Consider the following 27,660-nt stretch of genomic DNA (forward strand, 5'->3'; position numbering starts at 1 on the left):
TGGTATCTTTGCCATCAGGATGGTGAAGGTAACCAGGGTGTCACTGTGCGAGGGTAGTGACTGTTGAGGAGAGGGTGGAGTTAGACATTGGGTACCTGGCCAGCCAGAGTTCCAAATTGGGAGGGGACGAGTACATAGAGAACTTCATACATGGCATATGTTATGGGCTCATGAGCAGCAGACCACTTACCCCTTAGGCACAGTCCTAGATGTGAGGCCATATGTTGCAGTCCTGGCACTTGCTCCATGGCCCACTCCTCGATTTGTTGCTTCAAGGACATTAAGCAAGAAAGTGTATTGGTGGCTGCCTATAATCTGCTTAGCTACTGCCTGGGATTATATATACATGGTAACTGTGCAATAAAATCAGACCTGCTTCCTGCTTGATCTCTGGAGGTCTTGAATAGCGACTCTGCAGCCACATTCTCCTCCATCCTGTTCCATGGACCTTCTCACTGGACGAGAGAGAGCCCATGCAGCCCCCCACTGAAGATGGTGATGAAGGTGACCCAAGATGGAGGCGCCAGCTTTCAGTGGTGGAGTATCAGGTCAGATGGGGGGAACCGATCAATGGCATTGGAGGATGAGTTCAGAGATGAGCTCTGTGGTGTGCAATGTGTGACTGTCAGCTGACTTCAGAGCCTGTATGAAGTTCTTGGGTGCAGGCAGGCTACTGTGCACAGGGGACTATCTCCACTGCTGCAGAGTCCCAACATGGCAGTGACTGGGAGGAGCCCCACGTTGGTAGATGAGGGTCCACACAGGAGTGGCTGCCAGAATTCCTGTGTGTGGGAAGCTGCCAGGTGTCTTGCATGGGAGTGGCATCGGTGATTTCTGTTCAGGTGGGTAACCAAACGTTCTGTGTGGGTGCTGAAGGTCCCACTTGGGTGCCCAGTAATCAAGTCCTGTGTGGGTGAGTAGTTGGGGGACCTACTCTGATACTGGGGCCTGGAGCTCTGGGCTTACACTGACATCGTTCTGAGAAGCTCAGAAGGAGACCCCACTAAATTAGGACAGTCAATATTTAGTGAACCCACGTGAGTAGGTTCACCTCTGATACTGTAGAATTGTAGAGCCACCAGCATATGACTGCAACCCATGAGAGCTTTGGTATGAGCCTCACTGGGAAAAGCTGTGGGAAAGAGGACACCTGAAGCATTGGGGATTTAAAGAAACAAAATTAGTTTGAATATGAAAATATATTTTCATATGTAAATAGTAAACAAAGAGAGATGGTTATATTTGTCCTATTTCTCCCCACTTTTCCCTCTTTTTTAAGTTTAAATTTTGTTCATTTTTTTATTGTACATTTTTTCGTTTTGCATAATTATGTGTGTTGGGATATGTGTTTATGTGTGAGTCTTCTCACTGGCATGGAGAGGTTTGAATGTATGTGGTGTCTATTTTATACATAACATATTCATATAATTTTCTTTCATTTTGATTTCTGTCTTCTTCATGCATTTATCATTTAGCCGTGGCCTTGGTTTGACTTTGGTGAGGTAAAATTTTGCATGAGTTGGTTTGTTATAATATTTATATTTGTTTGTTCATATATTGGTTTTTGTTTCTCTTATTTCCCCTTCTTCACTCTCTTCCCCCACTAATAACCAAATTTTCCTCTTCCCTCTTTCACTCTTTTAAAATTACTTTTAGTTATTTCTTCCTCCTCTCTCTTTTTAGCCATCTTCTGCTAACTCCTGCTTCTCTTCTGTTATCTTTTTAGATATTTCAAACTTTCTCTTGCCTTCCTGCAATATTTTTTTATCACTTAAGGAAATGTAATTCCACTATATGAGATAATTATATAATCTATACCCCATTCATGTTGTGATTGTGTACAACATAACAGACACCTGTTGGTTAATATCTGATCTAGTTCATGATTGCATATTATTAGTGCTGGTATTGAATGTGACCCCACCAATTAGTTTACACATAGCAATTAGTGTTATAGATGTCAAAATAGACACCAAATATTTATTTTAAGGATGTGCATTAGTTGCTATATTAATGCTACTCCTTGTTCCCCCTTTCTCTGAGAGGGGCTGGGAAGTAAGAAATTTCAAATTCACAGAGTGGGGATGCTGCTTCTGAGCAACACTCACAACTCAGCCAAGTAACAATGACCCTCACTCCACATATGAACTTGTCCCACTAGAGCCCCAATAATACTTTAACATAAAATAGAGAAGAGAAAAACCCCAAACCAATAACTAGGCTCCAAGTGGGAGTTAGCTAAAGGGAGGACCTCAGATTCCACTTCTGCACATTTACAGAAAAATCAAAGAGAAGTACCTAGAGAAAAAAAGATAATTATACACCAAAGGACACATATATAAAAGAGGAAGAAGAATCCATCTCAACTTATATGCCTATGTGCAAGCCCAAGATCTCTGAAAACATGAGGAAGCGGGCAAATAAATTTTGCCCCTAAATTCACAGTTTCCCAATAAATGAATCTGTGGATATGGAGGTGAATGAAATTGCAGAGACAAACTATTAAAAAATGAATATTTAAATGTTCAGTGAACTAAAAGAAGACCTAAGGAATAAATTAAGAGAGCAAATACAGGAGGAGAAAGTTCATTTCAATAAAGAAATAGATTGAAAAGAAACCAATAAGAACTCCTGAAAAGGAAAGACACAATTAATTAAGAAAAGCATCACCAGCAGAAAGGTTACCTAGAAAATAGAACTTCAGGCTTTGTAGACAGGGTATATGAACTGGAATACTCACTATGCAACAAATGAAAAAAATTGAAAGACTATGATCGAAATATATGAGAACTCTGGGAAAACATCAAGAGTCCAAATATGATTGTAACTGATATAGAACAGAACATGGAGATAAAAGTCAAAGGCATTAAGAACCTCTTCAGTGAGACAGTGGCAGAAAATTTCCCTCACCTCAAAAATGAGATAGACATTCACATACAGGAACATATAGAGTTTGAAATAGATGAGATGGAAACAGAATCTCTTCAAGACACATCAGAATCAAAATGACTAACATAGAAAATAAGGAAAGAATATTAAAAGTTGCAAGAGAAAAACCATCAGGTCACATTTAGAGGCAGCCCAATAAGCATCACTTCTGACTTTAAATTCAGACACTAAAATCAAGGAGTGCCTGGAATGAGATATTCCAAGCTCTAAAACAAAACAATTGCCAACCAACATTGTGATATCTAGTAAAGCTATGTTTCAGAATTGATGAAGAGATAAAAACTTTCCATCATAAGGATAAACTAAAGAATTCATGACTACTAAGCCAGGACTACAAAGAATACTTAGATATATTACACACAGAAGAATTCACAAACCCCAACGTTCCCAAATGGTTGAAGCTTACTAGAAGAGCCACTAATGGAATGAAAATCAAGACCATATTAAATATAGCAAACAAAAATGGCAAGAAATAAAAAAAAAATCTATCCATAATAACACTGAGTGTAAATGGTTTCAACTCCCTAATTAAGAGACAGAAATGGGCAGAATGTGTTTACAAAAAAAGTTGCAACATTATGCTGTTTGCCAAAGACTCTTCTCATAGGCAAAGACACTCATAGGCTGAAAGTAAAAAGATGGAAAGAAATATTCCATGCAAACAGAGTCCAAATACAAGCAGGAATAGCTTTTCTTATGTCTGACACATCAGATTTTAAGCAAATATTAATCACAACAGATAAAAGTCGGTACATACTGACAAAGGGAATAATCTAAAATTAGATAAAATTATAGCAAATATTTATGCTCCAAATGTCAGTGCAATGAATTATATTAAAAACAGTTCCTGACATAAAATCCCAAATATACCCCAATAAACTATGCTGGGTGATTTCAACACACCCTTATCACAAATAGATCATTAATACAAAATCAATACAGATATTTTCAACCTAAATAATTCTTTAAATCAAATTGACTTAACAGACATGTACACAATATATCACCCCCCAAAAAAGCTAAATTTACTTTCTTCTCAGCAGCTCATGGAACCTTTTCAAAATAGACCATATTCTGTGTCACAATGTAAATCTTAACAAATACCAAACAGATGATATACCCCCATGCAGCCTATTGGATCATAATGGAATGAAACTAGGAATAAATAGCAGGAAAAATATAGAAACCACAGAAAAACAAAGATCTAACAATACTGTTTTAAAAGATGAATGGGTCGCAGAAGAAAGGAGAAAATCAACAAACTTTTAGAAACAAAGGAGAACATAGATACAACATATCAAACTCTCTGGGACAGTATAAAGTCAGTTATAAGAGGAAAGTTTATAGCAATGAGTGTCCATATTAAAAATAATGATCCCAAATAAGTTACCTAGGGCTTCACCTCAAGGACTTAGAAGAAGAAGAAAAGCCAAATGCCCTACACAGTAGATGATAGGAAATAATTATGATCAGAGCTGAAATTAATGAAATTGAGATAAAAATAATATAAATGATCAAGGAATATAAAGGATCCTATAAAAAAGGACCAACGGTTCTTTGAGAAGATACAAATAAACAAAATTAAAGATGAAAAAGATATATCACAAACATTTTTGAAATCCAGAGGCTCATCAGAAACTATTTTGAGAATTTGTACTCCATAAACTGTAAAATCTAGAAGAAATTGACAATTTTTTAGACACATGTTACTTGCCCAGATTGAACCAGGAAGATAAAGAAGACCTAAACAGATCAATATCAAGCAATGAAAATGAAACAGCAATTAAAACTCTTCCAATAAAGAAAAACCCCAGGCCAGATGGAGTCTCAATTGAGTTCTATCAGAACTTTATAGAAGAACAAACATCGGTCTTTCTCAAATTATTCCATGAAATTGAAAAGGAGGGATCGCCCCCAAATACATTCTGTGAAATCATCAAAACCAGACAAAGACACATCAAAGGGAAAAAAAAAAAACTACAGCCCAATTTCCCTTATGAACATAACTATAAAGATACTTAATCAAATATTAGCAAATTGATCCAAAAGCATATCAAAAAGATAGTATACCATGATTAAGTATGTTTCATCCCAGAGATGCAAGTGTGGTTCAACATATGCAAATCAATAAATGTCATTCACAGTATAAATAGAATTAAGAACAATAATCATCCTATTATCTCAATAGATACTGAAAAGATCTTTGATAAAATTTAGTACCCATTTATGTTAAAATGTTAGAATGTCTAGCATAGAAGGAGCTTACCTCAACATAAAGGCTATATATGATAAACCTAAAGCCAGGATCATACTGAAGGCATTCTAAAATTAAGAACAGCACAACTGTGTCCATTATCACCAGTCCTATCCAAAATAACCCTTGAAATGCTATCCAGAGTTATTGGTCAAGAGAAGGAAATTAAAAGGATACAAATAGGAAAAGAAATGAAATTATCTCTGTTTGCTGGTGACATAATCCCATAACTAGAAGACCCAAAAAACTCCACCAGAAGATCTCTAGGGCTGATAAATGAATTCAGAAAATTAGCAGGATGCAAGATCAATATTCACAAATAAGTAGATTTCCTATACTCTAATAGTGATCTGCTGAGAAAGAAATCAGGAAAACTCTCCCATTCATGATAAACTAAAAAACAAACAAACAAATAAATAAAATGCATGGGAATTAATCTAACCAAGGAGGTGAAAGACCTCTACAATGAAAAATATAGAACACTGAAGAAAGAAATTGAAGACCTCAGAAGACAGAAAGATGTCCAATCTTCTGGGATAAGCAGAGTTGACATTGTCAAACTGGCCATATTACCAAAAACAATATACAGTTTCAATGCAAAGCCCATCAAAATACTGAGGACATTCTTCACAGAACTGGGAAAAAAACAGTACTAAAATTCATTTAGAAGAATAAAGACTCAGAATTGTTAATGCAATTGTTATGGTTTAGATGTGAAGTGTCCCCCAAAAGTTCATGTGTGAGACAGCTCAAGGTTTAGAGCCTTAACACAATCTGTGAATTAAACCCCTGATGGGATTAACTGAGTGGTGACTGTAGGCAGGTAGAGTGTGAATGACGGAAGTGGGTTATTCAGGTGTGCCTTTCAGTTTATTTTATTAATGGAAAGGACAGTCCTTTCTGTCTCCTCTGAGGGTGCCATATTCCAACTGCTTTCATCCACCACATCTTGCAACCATGGTGTTCTGCCTCTCCTTTAGCCCAGAGCAATGAAGTTGGTAATCTCTGAACTGACACCTCTGAAACTGTGACACCCCAAATAAACATTTACTCCTCTAAAATTGTTCTTGTTGGGAATTTTGGTCAAAGTGTAAAAAAAAAAGTTGACTAGAACAAAAATCTTGAGCAAGAGGAGTGGTACTGGAAGCATCACAGTATTTGATCTCAAATTATACTTCAGAGTTATAGTAACAAAAACAGCATGACATTAACATAAGAATCAGATATGAAGACTAGTGGAATAGAATAAAAGACACAGAGACAAATCCACATAGATACAGTAATTTGATACTTGACTAAAGTGCCAAAAATATACAGTAAATTAATTTTCAATAGCCTTTTAAATGAATGGTGGTGAAAAAATGGATATCCATATGTGGATGAATGAAACTAGATCCCTATCTCTTACCCTGCACAAAAGTCAATGTGGATCAAAGACTTAAGACTTAGACAAGATTTTTGAAATTGCTAGAAGAAACTATAGGATCAACACTCCAACATATTGGCACAGGTAGAGACTTCCTTAACAAGACTTGAAAACTCAAGAAATAATTCAAAGAATCAATAAGCAGAATGGCATCAAACTGAAAAGCTTCAAATGTCAGAGAGAACCTACACAATGTGAGAAAATCTTTGATAGCTACTTCTCTGACATGGGATTAATATTCGTAATACATGAAAAGCTCAAAAAGCTTAACATCAAAATAACAACAATAATAAATAAATAAATAAATACAAAAACAAAAACAAAAAACAAAAGCAGATAGCCCAATCAACAAATGGCAAAAGAACTAAACAAACTAAACAGAAATTTTTCAAGAACACAAATAGCCAACAAATATATGAAAAAAAAGTTCAAAGTTTCTAGCAATTAGAGAAATGCAAATTAAAATTACTATAAGACTTCATCTTAGTCCAGTAAGAATGGAAGAATATGGTAAAAAGTATTGGCAAAGATTTGGAGAAAAAGATACACTTATATATTGTTGGTGGGACTGCAAATTAGTACAACCACTCTAGAAAGCTATATGAAGATTCCTCAAAAACCTAGGAATGGAACCACTGTGTGACCCAACTATCCCACTCCTTGCTATTTATTCAGAAGAACTAAAATTAACATACTATAGTGATATAGCCACATCAATATTTATATCTATGGAACCACACATAGATGTAATCCATGCACATTGATGTATAGATTAAAAAAATGTGGTATATGTGCACAATGGAGCTTTACTGAGCCATAAAGAAGAATGAAATTATGGTATTTTCTGGTAAATAGGTAGAACTGGAGAACATAGGCTAAGTGAAATAAGCCGGACTCAGGAAATCAAGGGTCACATGTTTTATCTCATATGCAGAAGGTAGAGCAAAGTAAGGGAAAAAAGGCCAGGTAGTTCAGCTATCATAAAGACAGAAGACCAGTGGGTTAAAGGAAATGGAGAGAAAGGGGAGGAAATACAGAATGATTTTGACAGAAGTACTCTGTGTGTGTATAAATACACCACAGTGAATTCCACCTTTATTTAAATCAATAAAGTACCAATTAAAAATAAATATGATTGGAAAGTTGACTAGTAGATTAGAGGAAGAATAATAAGTGAAGTGCAGAGGGGACGGAAAAGGGGGACACTGAGAACTGAAATGGAGTAAATTAAATTCTATGCATGTGTGATTATGTCAAGATGAATTCAACAATTTTATATAACTATCATTCACTAATAAAAACAAAATAGAAAAAGAGGGATGGTTATAAGTCAGTAATATACTGCTTAAGTCAGAAATTGGTAAAAGAGACAAAGAAGGGTATTATATATCAATGAAACTGTTAATTCATCAAAAGATATAAAAATGATAAGCCTAGGCTGATGAAACAACAGAGCCTTAATGTTACATTTGAAGCAAACATTGACACATTGAAAGGAGAAATAGTTCTAAAATAATAGTTGAAAATTTATTCCACCTTTAATAATGCATAAAACATCTAGAGAAAGGTATGATAAGGAAATAAAAGGAAATAAGGACTCAAAGAACACTATAAAACATCTAGACCAAATATGTCTATAGAAAATTCTACCTAACATCAGAACACATATTCCTCCAGAGTGCACATAATGTTCTTTAAGATAGACCACTTATTAAGTCACAAAGCATATCTTATTAAATTTAAAGTGATAAAAATTATACAAAGCATCTTCTCAAATGAGTAAAGCTAGAAATTAATGAACAGAAAAAGGGGATATGGAATTCACAAATGTATGGGAATTAAATGACACACCCTTAAATAAGCAATGAGTCAAAGAAGAAATCCATGATAGAAATTAGAGTGTGTTCAGAGATTAATGAAAACAAACAAGATACCGGAACATATGGGAGGCAGGTTAAGCAATGATTGGTAGGAAACTTGTATTTTGAGTAAATTTAAAAAATAATAAGATTAGAAGCCAACTTTATTCCATAAGGAATTAGAAAAAAATAATAACTAAACCAGAATTTAACCGAAGGATAAAGAAATAGTATAATGGAGATATGAAAACATTAGAGAAAAATCAATGAAATCAAAATTGACTCTGAAATAATATCAACAAATTTGACTAAGAAAAATAAATACCAGAAGACATGCAAGTATCTAAATCAGAAATGAATTATATAATTAATGACCTTATGGATATTAAAAGTATTTTATGAGAATGAAATAAGAGAATGAAAAAAGCAATTGCATAGATAAAGTAAATAAAATGCACAAATTCCTAGAAACACACAAGTAATCAAGTCTTACTGAAAAGACAATAAGAAATCTGAGTAGAACTATCACAAGTAACTCAATTTGTAACATCACAGTCAAAGAAAAGTATAGATCAATATCCTTTATGAATGAATTTGCAAAAATCAACAAAGTATTAGTAAGCCAACTCCAACAGCACATTAAAAGAATTATATAGTATGACCATATGGGATTTTCCCCAGGAATTCAAAGGGTGATTTGAAGTAAGAAAACAATGTAATAAAACACATGAATAAAAGGAAAGAACCTGCATGCAGTGGTGCACACTTATAATCCTAATGGCTTGGGAGGCTGAGGCAGGAGGATTTAAAGTTCAAAGCCAGCTTCAGCAATTCAGCAAGGCAACTTAGTGAAGGCCTGTCTCAAAATAAGAAATAAAAGATCTGGGAATGTGGCGCAGTGGGTATGTGTGAATACAATTTACCTCTTTTCTAATTTGGGTTTATGTGCATTGAAAGACTTAATATTATTAAGAAGGCAATACTACCCAAAGTGTTCTATAAATTTAATGCAGTCTCCATCAAAATTCTATCATATTATTTTTTGCAGAATTGAGAAATATCAATCTTCAAATTCATATGGAATTGGGAGATTTCCTGAATATTCAAACCAAAATAAAAATATAAAAGTGGAAGCCCTCACATTTTCTGGTTTCAATGCTTATCACTGGGCTATGGTTCTAATTACAGACATATGGACAGATGTAATTTAATTAAGAATCCAGAAATAAACCCATATATCTCTACCCAATGGATTTTTGACAAGGGTGTCAATTATTAATTCAACTCTCAATGGATTAATCCACTGATGAGTTTAGAGCCCTCCTGATCCAGTCAATTCTTCAGTAAAAATATTCCTTTCAACTACTGATTCTGACGCAAGGAATAAAGACAGTGATTACCTCACATTATACAAAAATTTCCTCCAAATGGGTTAGTGACCTATCTATAAGGGCCAAAAGTATAAAACCCTTAAATGAAAACATGAGGGTAAATTGTCATGATGTTGAATTTGGCAATTGATTCTTTTTAATAAGACACAAAAGTATAAAAGAAAAATTAAACAAATCCGATGACATAAAAATTTTAAACTTTTCCCCATCAAATAACATTATCAAGAAAATAAAAAGGAATATATACAATGGGGAAAATATTTGTAAACTCTATATCTTATAAAGATTTATTATTCAGGATACATAAAGAAATATTATAACTCAATGCAAAATGACACACAACTCAAATTAAAAATGGGCAAGTGATTTGAATAGTCTTCTCTGGAGAAGATACAGAAATGGCCAATGTGCTTACAGTGTTGAACACATGATAAGATGGTCAACAGCCTTAGTCATCAAGGAAATGCAAACCCAAACCATGATAAGATACTACTTCACATCGTCTAGTATGGCTATCAAAAAAGAAACAGGAAAATAACTAATAATAAAAATGTGAAGAATTTTGAATTCTTGTACATTGCTGATTGGAATATAAAATAGTACAGCCACTATGGAAAACAGTTTGTGATACCTCAGAAAGGTAAACATATGATCCAGCAAACTCACTTCTGGTTACATTTCCCAAAGAATTGAAAATAGGTACTCAAATAAATATTTGGTCATGAATATTCATGGTATCACTGTTTGCAATAGCTAAAAAGTGCACACAACCCTAATGTCATTCAGTGAATGAATAGACAAATATGGTATAAGACATAGAATAGAAAGTTACACAGCTTAGAACAGAATGAAGTATTGATGCAGACTTCAAAGTAGATACACATTGAAAACTAACCCATAGTGCTATGTGAAAAAAGAACAAAAAATTTCACATATTATGTGGCACTACTTATTTTTAAATAAATAGCATAAATAAACATGTGAAATTATAAAGTAGATTTTTATTTGCAAGAGGCTAGGACAAAGGGGAGATGAAGGAATGATCACTTAATGACTATGGGGTTCTCTTTAGGGGTAATGAAAATGTCTTAGAACTATATAGAACTAGGTGGTTGTTATGCAACACTGTGAATGTATTAAATGTACTGAATTACACACTTTCTTTGTTTCCTTGGTAATGAGATGTAACTACTTAATATAAACTTAATATCTTTTTTTTTTTTTCATTCTGGGAATCAATCCCAGGGCTTTGAGCATGTTAGGTGAGTGCTCTACTACTGAGTTCCATCCATAGCCCTTACATTATACACTTTAAAATGAATTATTTAAAAACTGATGAATGATTTTGTAACTGAGACAAAAATGCCTGATAAATATCTCAAAGGGGGAAAGATTTATTTTGGTGCATGGTTTTGTAAGTTTCAGTTTATGGTTGACTTACTCCATTGCTTTGGGCTTGAGGGAAGGCAAGACATCATGGCAGAATGGCATGGCAAAGGAAAGCTGTTCAGGTCATGTCAGCAGGGAACAGAATGCAAGAAAGAGGGTGAGTGAAGGTGAGAGGGAAGAAAGGGTTGGGGACAAGAAATACCTTTCTAGGACATGTCCCCAGTGATGCACTTCTTCCAACCATATCTCACCACCTACAGTTTCCACAGTATTCCACTGATTCAGCTATCAATGGATTAAGCCATGATGAGTTTAATTAGTGCCCTACCTCTGAACATTGTTGCATTGGGGGTCAAACTTTCAACACAAAAGACTTTAGGGAATATTTTAGACCCAACCCTAACTATAACATGATCAACTACCTACTATTGCAAAAAAAAAAAAAAATTCTTTAGAATACAAGAAGAACAGAAGTACACAAGATCTTAATGTCTGAGGCAAAGCACAGGGAAGGAACAAACTATAGAAGAACTCACTTCTAGGGTTGAGACCCAGATCTTGTTGGAGAGGGTATGGCAGTGGCCCATAGGATCGTGGAGACATTTTCTATAGTACTACACTGGAGTTCGCTGATGATCTTCTACAAAGGTGATGCATTGGGAAGCTTCCCACCAGGATTGTGTGCTAGGAAGCTGCCTTCTGAGAGAAGCTGCCCATGAAGAAGTCTGTTGGCAGCTGCACACAGCAGGAGTTTACCAAAAGAAGACAAGAAGATGGGTATTTCTTTCTTTTCGGTCATCCAAGAACTCTGCATTACAAACTTAGCATCATGCCAGCTGGCAAAGAAATATTTACAAGGCCTGCCTCCATTATTGCATAGCAGGAAGTAAAAGAAGATTTTAAGCTGAAAGACAATAAATTGATAATTGGCACAAAATTATTCTCATAAAGTGATTTGAGATAAAATAGGTTACATAAAAGTTTCTAACTGTGATAATAGCCTCCAATATTTATTAATGTGATTACTTGGTTGTCATCTTGGTTTGTGATATTACCTCCAATTACTTGGGGGTTTAGAAAGATATATTCCTTAGAAAGAAAAACGTTAGTTAATTTTTAAATTGGCATATTAAACTATAATGTTCAATTGAAGGTATTAGACTGAAATATAATAAGTAATTTAATAATATTATTAATAAGACATGCTTATTGATAATGAAGGGCATAATCTGCCATTTGGACTCTCAGGTGCTAATCTGTGTTTTCAAGAAGAGCTTATAAAAAGTTCCTATACAAATAGTAAGAGAATAACTAGATGTACTGAAAAGTAAACTAAAATAAACATTTCTAAATTTTTAAAAATAAAGCAGCCAGATTCTGATTGAGTCAAATAATCATAACATTAGCTATTATAACAAATAATAAATGACACAATTATAGCATCACTATTATAAAAGGATTACCTTTTCTAGCATTTTCTTAGAGCAAGGTATAATGTTTTAGGAATACATTATTATAATAGAGCATTGTGTAAAGGTTATTATTTTGTGGGATAAAAATTCCTGTCTCAACTTTGACATTTGTTTTTGAAAAATGGGCTTAACTTCAACATTTATATAGCAGCAGGAGACCATTATCTTGTGACAACACTTCATTGCATTGACATTATCTGTTAATTATCTTTGCCACCATTAATTTTGAGCCTGGTATGCTATATACGTTGGCTCTTACCAGTTGTGTGACTGCTCTTTCTTCCTTCACTGATAAGATCTGGAAAAGATACAAACTTTAATTAAAAATGAAACCCAGGTAAAGGTTACACTTTCACAAAGATTTCTGGAGATACTTATGATCAGATGGAGTAATTCAAAATAACCATCAGGTATTCAGAATTGCCTCTGCTTTACATTGTTTGTGTGTTGCATGCTACAGTTCCTCTCTCCTCAATATATTTATCCTTTTCAAATGACCTGTGACTGAACTCCATATAGTTCTTACCTAAACATCTTCCACTTCATGAGTAACCTCTGCAGGCATTTAATAAGCAAGTATTCTGTAGAAATATATTTGAGGAGTAAACAGGAGACCACATCAAAAATAGAGAAAAAGTGGGTAAGAGAGATCTTTTCCCTGATAAAGGAAGAGATGCATCTTTTCCAAACTGTCTAAATAAAACATACATCAATTTTAGAATTATCATCTTGCTTCTGGCAGTCTCTGATTTAACTTTGTCTTCTTGTCTTCACACAGAGATTTTATAAAGCCCCTCAACCTACTAGTTCAGACCCTTTGTTCCTTAGGATATACTATCTCCTTTTTCCTGTTACTTTTTCCCTGCCAATTACAGTTCAAAAAATGTTAGGGAAAAAAAAACTGCATCTCTGCTTAACATATACAGACTTTTATTTGTTATTATCCCCTAAACAACACAGTATAACAGCTACTTATATATCATTTACATTATATTAAATATTAAATTTAATCTAGAGGTGAATTAATATATTAGGATGATATGCACAGATTTATACAATAATGTATGCCATTTTATAATTTTACATAAAGGGATTGGGCTTGTGCAGATTTTGGTATGGTGGAGGGCATAGTCCATTCTCCACAGATACTGAGGGATGAATGAATGCTGAACTGTTCTGCTATGTTTTTCCCTTCTTAACTGTGCCTTTTCCACTCCTCCCTGCCACAGATTATCATTGTTGATACTCCAGATCTCAACTACTGGGCAAGGAACATGGTTTTGAGCCCATTCTTACCTTGCTAGTGTCTCACTGGCACTGAATCCTGTCCTTATTTTCATGGGACTGTCTTTCTCACAGTTCTGTCTCATCTTAGTTCAGATGTCTTTTCTGAAATTTGCATTATATAAGGACCCTATCTTATTCAGCTTTCTTCCCCATTCCCCAATAAATTACCTTTAATCTGCAATTTCTGATTTATATTCTTTATAACATTTAAGACTCTCTGAAGTAATAACATTATTAAAAATATTTGCTGATTGATTTCCATGTCCCTCTGTTACAATATCAGTACCACAAAGGTGATAAAGTTTTTCACTTGACTGCTCTATTTCCACCACAGAGAATTGTGCCTGCATATAAAAATTCAAAATAATATTTACCAAATATATGAATGAATAAGCATAACCTCTCCCAGTCCCGCTGAGGGCAATGCTTCAGATTTGGAGATTTATATCTCTAGTGCATGATTTTATTCCTTAATAGTTAGTCCTTCCCATTGGCTGAAGATTCCCAGAGTTGGATTTTTTCTAATCAGCACTGACTATGGTAAATATCGCTAGTAGACACAATCCCATCAGAGCCACATGTGCATAGTTTATGTGTCTGTAAACACTTCTCATCTTAACTGTGTTGGGACTTTTGCCTACTAGTATACTACTACTACTATTTGCTGAAAAAAGGCTTTTATTATCCAGTTCTGCTTTGGAAAAATTCAGGATGAAAGGCACTTGTAATTGTTATAAAAGACCTAGGAAACTAGACATGTGTGTACTTGCAGAGTACTTGGAGAAAAAGCTGTATGGTGGAATGGATCAATTTATTTCATTTATTGATATAGCACTTCATGCACTAAGATTTCCTTTTATAATCTTTCCTGTCCTAAATTAGTACTCTTTGTCTTATTCTATTGTTAAACATATATAAGCAATGTAGAGTTATAGAACATTCAATATTTTAAGCTCAATTCCTTTTCCACTAAGTAATACCTGTTAGCAGTCCTAAAAACAATATTCTGATTTTATTTCCTATTTTCTTTGTTTTTGAGCTGAAAGCTAGTTTGTTAATATCTCTAAGTAACTGTGGCCCTTGAAAGTTGTCTTTTATAAGCCTTTACTGAGCAACTACCCACAGGTCTGAAGCATCTCAGTCTGCTTATTTACAAAGTCAAATGTCCTGTACTGTATATGTTGTAGGAAAGTAAATGTTGAATGTGGTGTTGTAAGGTCAGTGTAAGATTATGGGAAGAAATGAGAACAAGATCTGGGGATTTGCATTTCTCTAATTGCTGGTGATGATGAACATGTTTTCATGTATTTGTTGAGTGATTGTACATCATTTTCTGAGAAATGTCTCTTCAGGTCCTTGGCCCATTTATTGATTGGGTTATTTGTTTTCTTTTGGTGTTTAGCTTTTTGAGTTCTTTATATACCCTAGAGATTAGTCATCTGATGTGTGAGGGGTAAAGATTTGCTCCCAAAATGTAGGCTTCCTATTCATCTTACAGATTGTTTCTTTTGCTAAGAAGAAACCACTCTAAGATTTCATCTCACTCCTGTCAGAATGGCAGCTATTATGCATACAGACAATAATAAGTGTTGGCGAGGATGTGGGGGAAAAGGTACACTCATACATTGCTGGTGGGACTGCAAATTTGTTCAGCCAATATAGAAAACAGTATGGAGATTTCTTGGAAAATTGGAAATGGAACCACCATTTGACCCAGCTTTCCCTCTCCTTTGTCTATACCCAAAATACTTAAAAAACAGCATACTACAGGGACATAGCCACATCAGTCTTTATAGCAGCACAATTCACAATAGCTAAACTGTGGAACCAAAAGATGAATGGATTAAAAAATGTGGCATATATACACCATGTAATATTACTCAGCAATAAAAGAAAATAAAATCATGGCATTTGCAGGTAAATGGATGGAGTTAGAGAAGATAATGCTAAGTGAAGTTAGCCAATCCCAAAAAACCAAATGCCAGATGTTTTCTTTTAAAATAAGGAGGCTGATTCATTGTGGGATAGAGAGCAGGAGCATGGGAGGAATAGACAAACTCTAGATTAGGGCAGAGGGCTTGGAGGGGAAGGGAGGGGGCATGGGGTTATTAATGATGGTGGAATGTGGTGATTATTATTATCCAAAGTACAAGTATGAAGACAATAATTGGTGTTAATATACTTTGTATACAACCAGAGATATGAAAAATTGTGCTCTCTATACATAATAAGAATTGTAATGCCTTCCACTATCATAAATAAATAATAAAAGATCTGGGGAAAAAGTCTGTAATACTTAAAGGTCCCAGGAAGAGGGCTAGTGTGTGTCAGTAGGGCCACCAGGGATGCACCAGGTTTTGGTCATGAGGCAGAAGACAAGAGTAGAGCAATAGTCTAGGCCATAGCCTTTTGGGATTCCTATGAGAAAGGCAAGGCAAGTCAGAACAAAGAATTTGACAGTTTCCTGGCCTGATCCTGAACTGACTATGGGCAAGAGAAATAATGGTTTGGTGTGTGATAGCTCAGGGGGCGATTCAGGCTATCAACTTGAACTTGGTTGACTTATTTAAGATGGGCTATTTCCTGTCTAAAGATTGACTATCCCCAGCAGGGGCAATCTCTTTGGGGACAGCAAACTTTTTAAAATTACAAAGCATCTTAAGATATACAGAAGAATTTTTTTTAAAACTTAATAAATATAGTATAGTTCCGTAATTAATCTATTCAATAAAATAAGTTCTGTTATGAACTTCATGAACAAATCCAAAAATGAAAGTAGAAAAAAAAACATTTAATTACTGGTAAACAGAGAATTTAGCAAAGGAGAAAAATTTTGCAAATATAGCAAAGCACAAATAGATGAGTAGTGCAAAAGGAGATTATTTTTGTAGACAAGTAGATCAATAAAATCCTAGCAATGAACCCATCAGTTACTGAAGTTATTAAATTGCCCTTTTATCAGTGTTCTCATTACTTGGAAACATTTTTTAAATGATAATGTATGTTGTGTCTCTGTGTGTGTACACATAATTCTTTTTTTTTTGAGTTATTATTGAAACTTTACTTTCTCCTCCTTATTGATATGCATACTTTAGAACAATAGCATAATCTATGATTGCTTTTTTATTTTTAAATGTAGGGTGTTTTTTTTTTTTAATCCCCAAGGAACATGCATAAAAGAGTGTTTCTCTCATAAACTTATAACACTAAAAAGCATTTCAGAAGACCAGCTGACATTACTGTCTTCTTTTAAAACATAAGGAATTTGGAGCAAAGGAAAAATGAAGCAAGTTGCCTATTATGGTCTGAATGTGAGGTATCTCCCAAAAGTTCACATGTGAGACAATGCAAGAAAGTTCAGAGGAGAAATGATTAGTCCATTAGAAATGATTTGGTTGTGAGAGTCTTAACGCAATCAGTGAATTAACCCTGGTTAGGGATTAACTGAGTGGTAACTGAAGTGGTAGAGTGTGGCTGGGGGGATCTGGTAATTCGGGGCGTGGTTTTGGGGTATATATTTGTATCTGGCAAATGAAGTCCTCTCTCTCTCTCTGCCTTTTGATCATCATGTGAGCTGCTTTCTTCTGCCACACTCTTCTGCCATGATGTTCTGCCTCACCTCAAGCCTGGAGGAATGGAGCTGGCCTTCTATGGACTAAGTCCTTGAAAACTGTGAGTCCCCAAATAAACTTTTCTTCCTCTATAGTTGTTCTAGTTGAGTCTTTAAGTCAAAGCAACATAAAAGCTAACTAAAACACTGCCCAAGTGGTGTCTACTTATTGAAAATAGACATACATGATATGTAGCTTAGTGCCTGATAGATGGCAAAAAAACAACAACATATGGTTACTGAATACAACGTAGTATATAAAAGTCTGCTGAGTATGTGACCACGGAAGTGAAGTATTCTCTAATAACCAAAATACAAGTGCATCCTTTCTTGCTTTTTTTTGAGATATTTTTAATGATTTGTATGCTATATAGTTCAGATATTAGGTGTCCCCCAAAAGCTCACCTGAGAGACAATGCAAGAATATTCAGAGGTGAAATGATTGGGTTTTAAGAGTATTAAACCAATCAGTGAATTAATCCCCTGAGTAACAGTAGGCTGGGGTGTGGCTAGAGGAGGTGGGGGGGTCCCTGGGGACATGCCTTTGGGGCTATATTTTAGTGAGCTGACCTTAGCGTGTCTCTCTCTCTCTCTCTCTCTTTCTCTCTCTCTCTCTCTCTCTCCCTCTCCCTCCCTCCCTCCCTCCCTCCTTTCTGATCATCATGTAAGTCACTTCCTTCTACTACACTCTGTCTTACATTGAGCCCCCAGCAATAAGCCTCTGAAACTGTGAGACCTCTGAAACTGTGAGCCCCAAATAAACTTTTCCTCCTTAAAATTGTTCTTGTCAGGTCTTTTAGTCATAGTAGTAAAAAAACTGACTTAAACAGTGCTTTGTTATGTGTTTATACCTGTTCAGTGCTTTGTTATGTGTACCTGTGTGTGTCTATTTCTTTCCTTTCTTATATAAAATATTCTTGGTCCAGCACTAGGGTGGAAGATACAGAGAAGCCTGACATGTAGGAATATAATATTTTTCAATGGGAAAATACTCTTTTCTTTATCCTTAAGTGAAAAACAAGTGCAGTCTCTCCTAATCAGACTTTAGTTAGAATTGAACTGGTAAATACTGTGGGAATAAGTTAATACAACTTAAAGTTGTCGTATTTCACTACTTAAAAATATTTGAGTCACTATGTCATCATAAAATACATTTTTAAAAAAGTGCTATTAAGACAAAATGTATCTATCTATCTATCTATCATGTATCTACATACACACAAATAATGTCAACAGGTTCAGGCCTCCATGAATCTAATTTACTTCTGAACATTATACTTTTAATAACAAAGCCTCAGAATAACAAAAAAAAATTGACCTAACTATAAACATTAGTGGACAAGTTAATCATCATGATGTAAGATTTCAACATAGATATCTAAATAAGTGCCAAATTAAGCACATAAAATTAATAAAGATATAGAACAGAACTGATAAACTTGATAAATTGGATGATACAAAATAAAAACTCAAGCATTCATAGAATATTTACCAAGATTGACCATTCATGTCATAAATTAATTCTCAAAATTTAAAAATAACTGATAAATAGAAAATATATGCTGACTATAATTTAATTAAAAATTAATAAGATAAAGATAATATTTCTAAATACTCTGTGCAACTAAGAAGAACTTAAAAAAGACATAGCATATTCAGAAGTATGTTGTAAATACCATATATTAAGCCATATGAATGTAGCTAAAATAGCACATTAAAGGAACCACATAGTCTCAGATGTATATTGAAGATAAAAATAAGTACTCAAAATTCATAAGGTAAGCATTTAACCTAACAGGTTACAAAAAGATAACAATAAATGTAATACATAAAAGAAAAAATAAAGAAAATAACTTAATGAGATAGGGAACTTCCACTTCTGAAATGTTGTTGTACTTGGTACTAGGCTTGCCTTCTGCTAGAATGAAAGAGGGAAGGAAGGAGAGAAGGGAAAAGAAAAAAGAAAAAGAAACAGCAGAAGAAAGAAAGAAGCACAAAATATATGAGAAATAGTTGTTTTCAAACATTGGGCAACAGACATCAAAAGAACTATTCTTCCTGAGAGAATATGAACCAAAAAAAGAAAAGAAAAAATACTGTGCGTTTCTGTTTGAAGGCTTTTTTGGTCCCAGAAGGATACTGTCTTGTGTTAGGGCCGGAGAAAGCTACCAGGAGAAAGCTATCTCTGGACTGAGATCTCTGAGAGTGTAAGCCCCAAATAAACTTTTAACCAGGAGAAAGCTACCTAAATAGGGGGGAAGAAATTTGTTACGTTTTACCCTGAACCCTTTACCCCTGCAATGCAGTGATAGTCTTGAAATGACAGCCCACAAGTCCAGAGTGGACACCTAGTCTTTGTTCCTAAGAAATTACATTTGTCTGTTTTATCTTCTCTGTGGGTTCTCTGAGGGATTGACATAATTTGCTTTTGTTTTGCCTAACTTGGAAATCTCAGGGCAGAGAAAGAGCTATGGCTACAGAGAGCAGATTCCCTGAAAATATTGAAATAAAAATGAATAAGCTATTGCTACCTGAAGCAAAAAGTATCAGTTGAAGCAAATAATAGGCACATGGATATTTGGAAAGGAAAAGCTGAGAAGTTATGAACTTCAAGAACTAAGGGGTTTGAAAAGCCCCTTGTATGTGTACCAGGGAACTTAGAAAGCTATTCACATGTCCCAGGCATGATACATGCTCAGAAAAGAGCCTGCAAAACATTAGGCTTTCACTGCTAGTTGGTCTTTAGCTTCAGGGAAAGCAGGAATTGAAGGCTAAGATAGTTTAAATAGTTGGCTAATCATTAAAGGAGTGCCTCCAAATCTGAGCAAATCAGAAAAGACCTGTAGAGTTTCTCTTTCTTTCTTTCTTTTTTTTTTTAATATTATAAGATTCCAAATGCCTAGCTTCAACAACAACAACAACAACAACAACAACAACAAAAGAGGGAAGAATGGGAAACAATGACCCATTATTAGGATAGATGAACAGAAATTGCCCCTGAAGAAGTGTGAATGTGAAGTTTGCTAGACCAAGACTTTACATCAACTATCTTAAATATACTTAAAAAGGTAAAGGAAATAACTAAAGGAAATAAGGAAAATGATGTTTCACCAAACAGAAAATATCAGTAAGGGCATACATTTGCCTCTCTGCTTCATGTCCAACTAATCTACCTCACCCTCACTCCACTCCACACATCCTTTTTAACTCTTATTCTTTGTATAGTCAGATTTTGCCTCCAAGTCAGAAACTTTGTACCAACTGTTCTGTCTATCTAGGATTCTTTTCTCCCACATATCTGTGTGGTTCACTTCTTCATCTCCTTCCAGTTTTTCTACCTTCCTAATGAGGCCCACCAACTTTCCTTCCTCATTTGACACTGTATTATTGATCTTGCTTATCCTAATAAATTTATAGCTAACATACCAAAAAAAAAAATTAAATAGCTGGCATGCATCAAGAGTATTTTCTGTTTTGTTCATTGATATTATCCTAGAATAGTTCCTTAGTAAGTAATTTTTGAACATGCCTCCACCCTCAAATTAATAGAGACTCATAATTTAAAAGCAAATTCTAAACAAGCTAGGAATAGAAATGAATTTCCCAGGAAAACATGAAAACAAATCTAAATTTGAAATGAGACAAGGAAGTCTATTTTAGCCACTTTTATTTAACATTGGAACACAGGTACTAGATAGCATCCACATACAAGAAAATAAAAATAAAATCGTAAAGCCAGACTTCCTTGGTTTAAATCTCACCTTTACCATATATATTTTATGGCTTTGAGTAAATTGTTTAATTTCTTAGTGCCATTTTCTAATTTAAGAAAGGACTAGTGGTAATTATATAGATCTCCACCAAGTTATTGTTAGACTTAATTTAATTTAAAGGATTTAGAATAATACCTGGCACATAGGAAGTATTATATAAAGGTTAACTATTTTTATTATTGCAAAAGCAATGTAAAAATTTATAGAATTACTACATATAAGAAAGAAAGAAAAGGCTAAAGATTAAAAATAATAGTAATAGCATGAAAATCCTAATATATTTATTTAGGAATAAGCCTACCAAATTTGTAAGACAGTTATTAGACTCTGCAGAAATGAAGGCTCGGTCACACCTCTAGACAAAGCACCCAGACTTACCAAGGTGATAGTGAAGGGAAGGAAAAATATGAATGGACAGTGGGGATGATGAGTGTCAATTACAACTCCAGCACTAAGTGTGGTAATCAGGGTTGTGGTTATAACCTCTTCTCTTTCTTATAAGTTTTCTCTTAGTCAGGACCTCATAGAAATGTGGAGGTGTGGAGTTATGTTCCACCCCTTTGAGGTTATAGTATCTACTATCTTTCAAACTATTTCAAATTCTTTTTGGAAAGTTTGCTTTTTCTCTTCCATTCATCTATTTATTCAATCATTTTCTGTCAGTATGGACACAAAAGTACTTATTTTATATTTTGAGTTGTAGTCTAAATTTGCTATATTTTGTTACTGAAATTGTTCTCACTTGGACCATGGGAACATCTTTTATTTGGTTCTTGTATCCCTCTGACATATCACCATCATTGTGTTTTTTTTTTAATATTCAGTTTTTGTTTTTAAAAGAAACTTTAAAAAAAATTTTTTTGTTGTAGATCGACAGAATGCCTTTATTTTTTTTTATTTTTATGTGGTGCTAAGGATCGAACCCATTGCCTCACACGTGTTAAGCAAGTACTCTGCCACTGAGCTACAGTCCCAGCCCCTACTGGATACTGAATTGTGGTTTGGCCACTTTTTTTCTTTCATTAGTCATTATTTTTTTCTGTTTTATTTTCCTTCATTTATGTCAAATTGTTTGACAGAGTCAAAAGGTAACACAGGACATCATGTGGCAAGAAATGGGGAGCTTGCGTGTGTGTGTGTGTGTGTGTGTGTGTGTGTTCTGGTCTCTCTCCCTCTTCCCACTATTATGTGTTTCTATGAATTTGACTATTTTATTTTCTATATGTATGTGAGATCATTCAGTATTTGAATTCCTGTGACTGGCTTGTTTTACTTAATGTATTGTCCACCAATGTCCATCTAGGTTATGAACTGTGGCAAGAGGGGACAGGAAATGGTTAGGTGATGGTTAATGGATATAGAATTTCAGTTATATCAAAAAATAAAGTTTGGAGATTTTCTACACAAGATTGTACTTACAATTGTGCATTATGTCCTTAAAACTGTTCAGATAACAGAACTTAGGTTTAATGTTCTTACAAAAACAAACAAAACCATAACAAAAGGGACAGGAGTAAACTTTGGGAGCAATAGACATATTATGGCCTTGATGGTGATGATGGGTTCATTAATGTATATTTTTCTTTCAGTTCATTAAGATATACAAGAAATATTTACAGTTGTTTGCATGTCAATAATACCTCAACAAAATGTTCTTAAATTAACAGTTTCAATATCATTTATTTATTTTGGTACCAGGGATTGAATCTAGGTGTACTTTACCACTGAACCACATCCACAGTCCTTTTTATTTTTTGAGACAGGGTCTAAATTGCTAGGGCCTCACTAATTTGTTGAGGCTGGCATTAAACTTGGAATCCTCATGCCTTAACCTCCAAAATTGTTGGGATTTCTGGTGTGCACACCGACACCTGGCAGTAATTTTATTTTTGTAATGATGCACCAAAAATAAGTGTTTAATACTTTTTGAGCAGAAACAGTACTATTTCTTTTGTCCTTGACATATAGCCAGCAGACTTTCTTAGGCTAACAAGGAGGCAGGCAGATTTAAAGATTATGGAAGTTGAAAGTAGAATATTTTATATTAATCTTGAGAAATACTGACATCTAAAACTGGAAAGATCATATTGATATTCACATAGAATAATGTATGGTATATCTTTTTAAAGTAAATTGATACACAATTAACCAGGGGTTATTGACAGGGTCATGAATTATGGCATTCAGGATGTATTAAACAAATCTCCTTTCTGTGGGCACTGAATTTCTATATTTGCTTAAATTTAGGATGCTTTATCATATTCATTATTTCACTGATATCATCACTCATATATTCATTCAATCAGTAAAGTTTTAACATCCTGGGAAAAAAGATTAATGTCTATGATAGATAAATATAAAATTACCTCTTTTAATAGTATCCTTATATCATAATAGTATAACTAATATATTTATGAGAAGTATTTAAGTTTTAGAAAAGATTTACACCTATTTTGTTGCAAGAGCTCTCTGAGGATGGTATAACAAATATTTATGATTTCAGGCATTCATGCTGGTAGCCCGAGATTCTTTTTTTAGTTGCAGAATTAAATAAACCATATACATCTCTTGTATCTATGTTCCAGATGGAACATAAGAGTTTATTTTTATAGCCACTAGAATAAAAAAGCTCAGTAATGAACTATTTGACAAAAGCAGTTCATTAAAAATGGACAACAATACTGAAGGATTCAAAGAACAGGCACTAGAACTACAGGAGCTTAACGAAACACATTTCTGTGTGGAAGATTATTCAAATGTGATTTGTAGTTATTTATTTGATAAAAAAGATGCAAGGTTGAAAATTTTGTGCAGATGAGTAACAGAAATGAAGTCACAAAGACACAATTTTTTTCTGGAGAGAAACATAAAGAACATATACTTCAGATGAGAACAAGTGTCTGTGTATGCTGATCACAACTGCTTTCCTGATAAAATTACTTAGGGCAGTAGTGTTACCTGTGTGGCTACCCATACAATACGACATTAGGATCATCAATTTCTTCTAAAAAATTAAAAGTGAATCTATTTGAAATGCCTTTTGTCACTGTACATTAAATAAATAGCAACTGCATCTTAGTTTTCAGCAGAGGGCACTGGAACACATTGTGGGACAAAATGAGGTAAAGGAAAAAGTAATCCACACACTACAGGTTTAAAAAATGCCCTGTATTTTAAATAAGACAATATTAATGGACAAATGAAAAACTTACTAATTTTTTGTTAGTGTCTCCCACCATCATGGATTTGTGGAAATTTCCTTTTCTGTTTTAGTCCTCAAAAGATCTACATTATTCCTTCACAGAATGTTGCAAGTAGCCTATTACAATTTGGTGATAGTGTCACTCATTTATATGGATTAGGTATTTTGATATGATAAAAAATTAACAATGCTTTAATAAAATAAATCGGTCTCTACACATAATAAACTGGATTTGCCAGGCCTTAAATTGACACTCTTTGTTTTATCTACAAGTTCATTAAAGTATGTATGATATGGAAACAGCTTTGTTTCTGCCACAAGCTAGGTGATAAAGATAAAACTCCTTTATGTTATTGCACTTAATATAGATAACAAGACTTCTAATGGATTTAATAACCTGTTTTTTATGAGTATTCAGTAAAGGAGGTAACCTTTTCATTTTTGTAAGGCTATTGTAATAGTTACATAGTATTATAATATTGAGACAAAAGTTCTTTTGAAAACTTCAGTTTCAAAGAAAGATAAAATGCATGAGTAAAAAGTGACAACCAACATGAAATAATGAGTATCTGTTGTGAATTACTTTCTTAATAGGCACATTTTAAATGAAAACAAACTAATTATTTTGATTATTAATTTTTATATGAGTCTATACCAGATGTAAGAATTTAAAATTTTGGGAAGTATTATGTTACAAATTTCAGTGTCCTTTCTTACCCAATTTTGGAATTTTACTCATGAAATGATACTTGCACTGATGGAGTCATTTTATTTATGTTGTAATAGCAGTGTACTTTTCACAGATTACTGTCCTTTAGTGGAGAAAGAACATCTTTGATGTTCTCTATGTTTTAAAAGGTGGGCATTTATAAATGCAGAGTGATGAGTCACAGTTAATTAAATCAAACTTCTTTACACATTTAAAACAAGCAATTTTGCTATTGAAGAAATGGTCTATTTTATACACAATGTACAGAAGGAAAAATATACAGCAAGTTTTAAATCATTATTTTTGCTTTGCCTACAGGATGTACTATGATGAAAATAGAACAAAATATAATATTAAGTCAGGCTTTCCACATAAGAGTGTTTCACCACATAATTTGTTACAGAAATTATGCCACTTTATTTTGCAAAAAAAAAAAAAAAATGTGGTGCAATCATTATGTGAAGTTTTTTTTTTTTTTAAAACTGTGTTGTTGTTACTTAAACACCATTTATTTATTACTAATTGTCTTTGGTGCAAGAGTAGGACGCATGAATATACATTAAAGCAATGGTGATAAGTATGCTGTGAAACGCAGGATAGTTTTTCTTTACTCCATGGCAACAAGTTGCCATCTGTATAGCAAGTAGAGCCAAAGAGGTAAAAAAAAAAAAAAAATAATGTTACTAGTTCTAAACCAACACTAACCCAAAATAAACCACAGTTTTAAAACAGAAAAAAATTCTAAATCTTATAAGAGCAAAGATGATGTGATGTTTTTTTTCTGGCGCTTTGGCAGTACCATGGAAATGAAAGGTCAAAAAATATTGTCAAAATTCAAAATTTCATTGGAAATTCTTGGGTCAGACAAAATGATATCATGGCAATTTTGACTAAACATCAGCTCAGTGGAATTGCAATTTTCCTCCCTATAAATTTTATACTTTTAAATGGCCTTGGGTCTGATTACTTGTTAGTTATATTGTTTTGTGTTCATTTTCCTGTTTTCTCATATATTTTATCTGATGCAAGACATTTTAAATGCTTTTAAAATATTCTTGTGCGAGAAAGGGATGTCTGCTTTCTCACTTTTTTATGCGTGGAAACTAAGGCATGAAAATCTTAAATAACCAATTAGTCAGCAACAGAATGAGTTAAGTCTTCTTTTACCCTAACTTTGGCAACAAAAAAAAATTTTGTAGAAAAATTGGAGTGCTATAATGTGCAACATGGATCATTCCATTGTTTTCCATATTTTTTGTCTGGCCTGTGGTTAACCAAAGTTTATTGCTAAGTAAGGCAGTACCTCAGGCTTTATGGAAAAGAATTATCTGAACATTTAAAAAATGCCCTTTTCACATAACCATGTAAAAATCTTTAAAACAATGTAGATATGACTGGGAAACAAAGTTTTTACTTCCTATTTCCAACTTTACTTTCTTTTTCTGCAACATAATGCACAGGAAGATAAACATTTGCCTAGAGCCCATAAACTCTTTGAGTTGTCTTCAAAACACAGCAACACAGAAAAAATTCAAACCAAAAGGAGAGGGGACAAAAGAGTGAACAGCCTTTTAAAGAGTTTTCTTTAGGTCTGCTGGCTCATTCTCATTCAAACTGTCTTCTAACTCCTATTATGCATACTATAATTTTCTTTTAAGCTCTGCTCAAATGATCCCACGTTTACTTTTTTAACACATGGTTTATTATATAAATTTAAAACATACAATGTAAAGTGAGTAGTCGAATATACCTATAACCCAGACACAACATCTGCTAACTATGTGCTTTTTAAAAATATTTTTAGTTGTCAATTTTATTTTATTTATTTATGTGTGGTGCTGAGAATCGAACCCAGTGCCTCATACATGCTAGGCAAGTGCTGTACCACTGAGCCACCACCCAAACCCCTAATTATGTGCTATTTTTCTTTTTTCTATATTTCTACTCTTTCCCAGTTCAGTCCCACTTTATTTACTCTCAGATGAAATCAGATATACAGATATTAAATGTAAAAATAAAAATCTAAATACTATCTTGCATCTGAGGAAGGAAAATGTTGATTGGGATAGACCAGAGAAATTTTATTTGGGATATTATAAATATTCTATGTTTAAAACCATATTTATTTTATTTATTTATTCTTTTTTTTAAGAGAGAGAGATAATTTTTTAATATTTATTTTTCAGTTTTTGGTGGACACAACATCTTTATTTTATTTTATGTGGTGCTGAGGATCGAACCCAGCACCCTGCGCATGCCAGGCAGGCACGCTACCGCTTGAGCCACGTCCCCAGCCCTATTTATTTATTCTTTTAAAAATTTTTTATATTTATTTTTTA

At 33.9% G+C, this 27,660-nt stretch overlaps 1 long non-coding RNA gene across 1 annotated transcript in view; it reads left to right on the top strand.

Annotated features, from left to right (window-relative positions):
• Positions 1-388: 388 nt before the first annotated feature.
• Positions 389-27,660, top strand: part of LOC124087290 (uncharacterized) — a 106,373-nt gene continuing 79,101 nt past the window's right edge. Inside the window, exon 1 of the long non-coding RNA XR_006850027.2 lies at positions 389-17,699. This is a non-coding gene — a long non-coding RNA (uncharacterized LOC124087290). The remainder of the gene's footprint in view (positions 17,700-27,660) is intronic.

This window comes from Marmota monax, unplaced genomic scaffold (genome assembly GCF_021218885.2).
Source record: "Marmota monax isolate L192 unplaced genomic scaffold, Marmota_monax_Labrador192_F-V1.1 WCK01_AAM20220418_F8-fsc00012, whole genome shotgun sequence".
NCBI lineage: Eukaryota > Metazoa > Chordata > Mammalia > Rodentia > Sciuridae > Marmota > Marmota monax.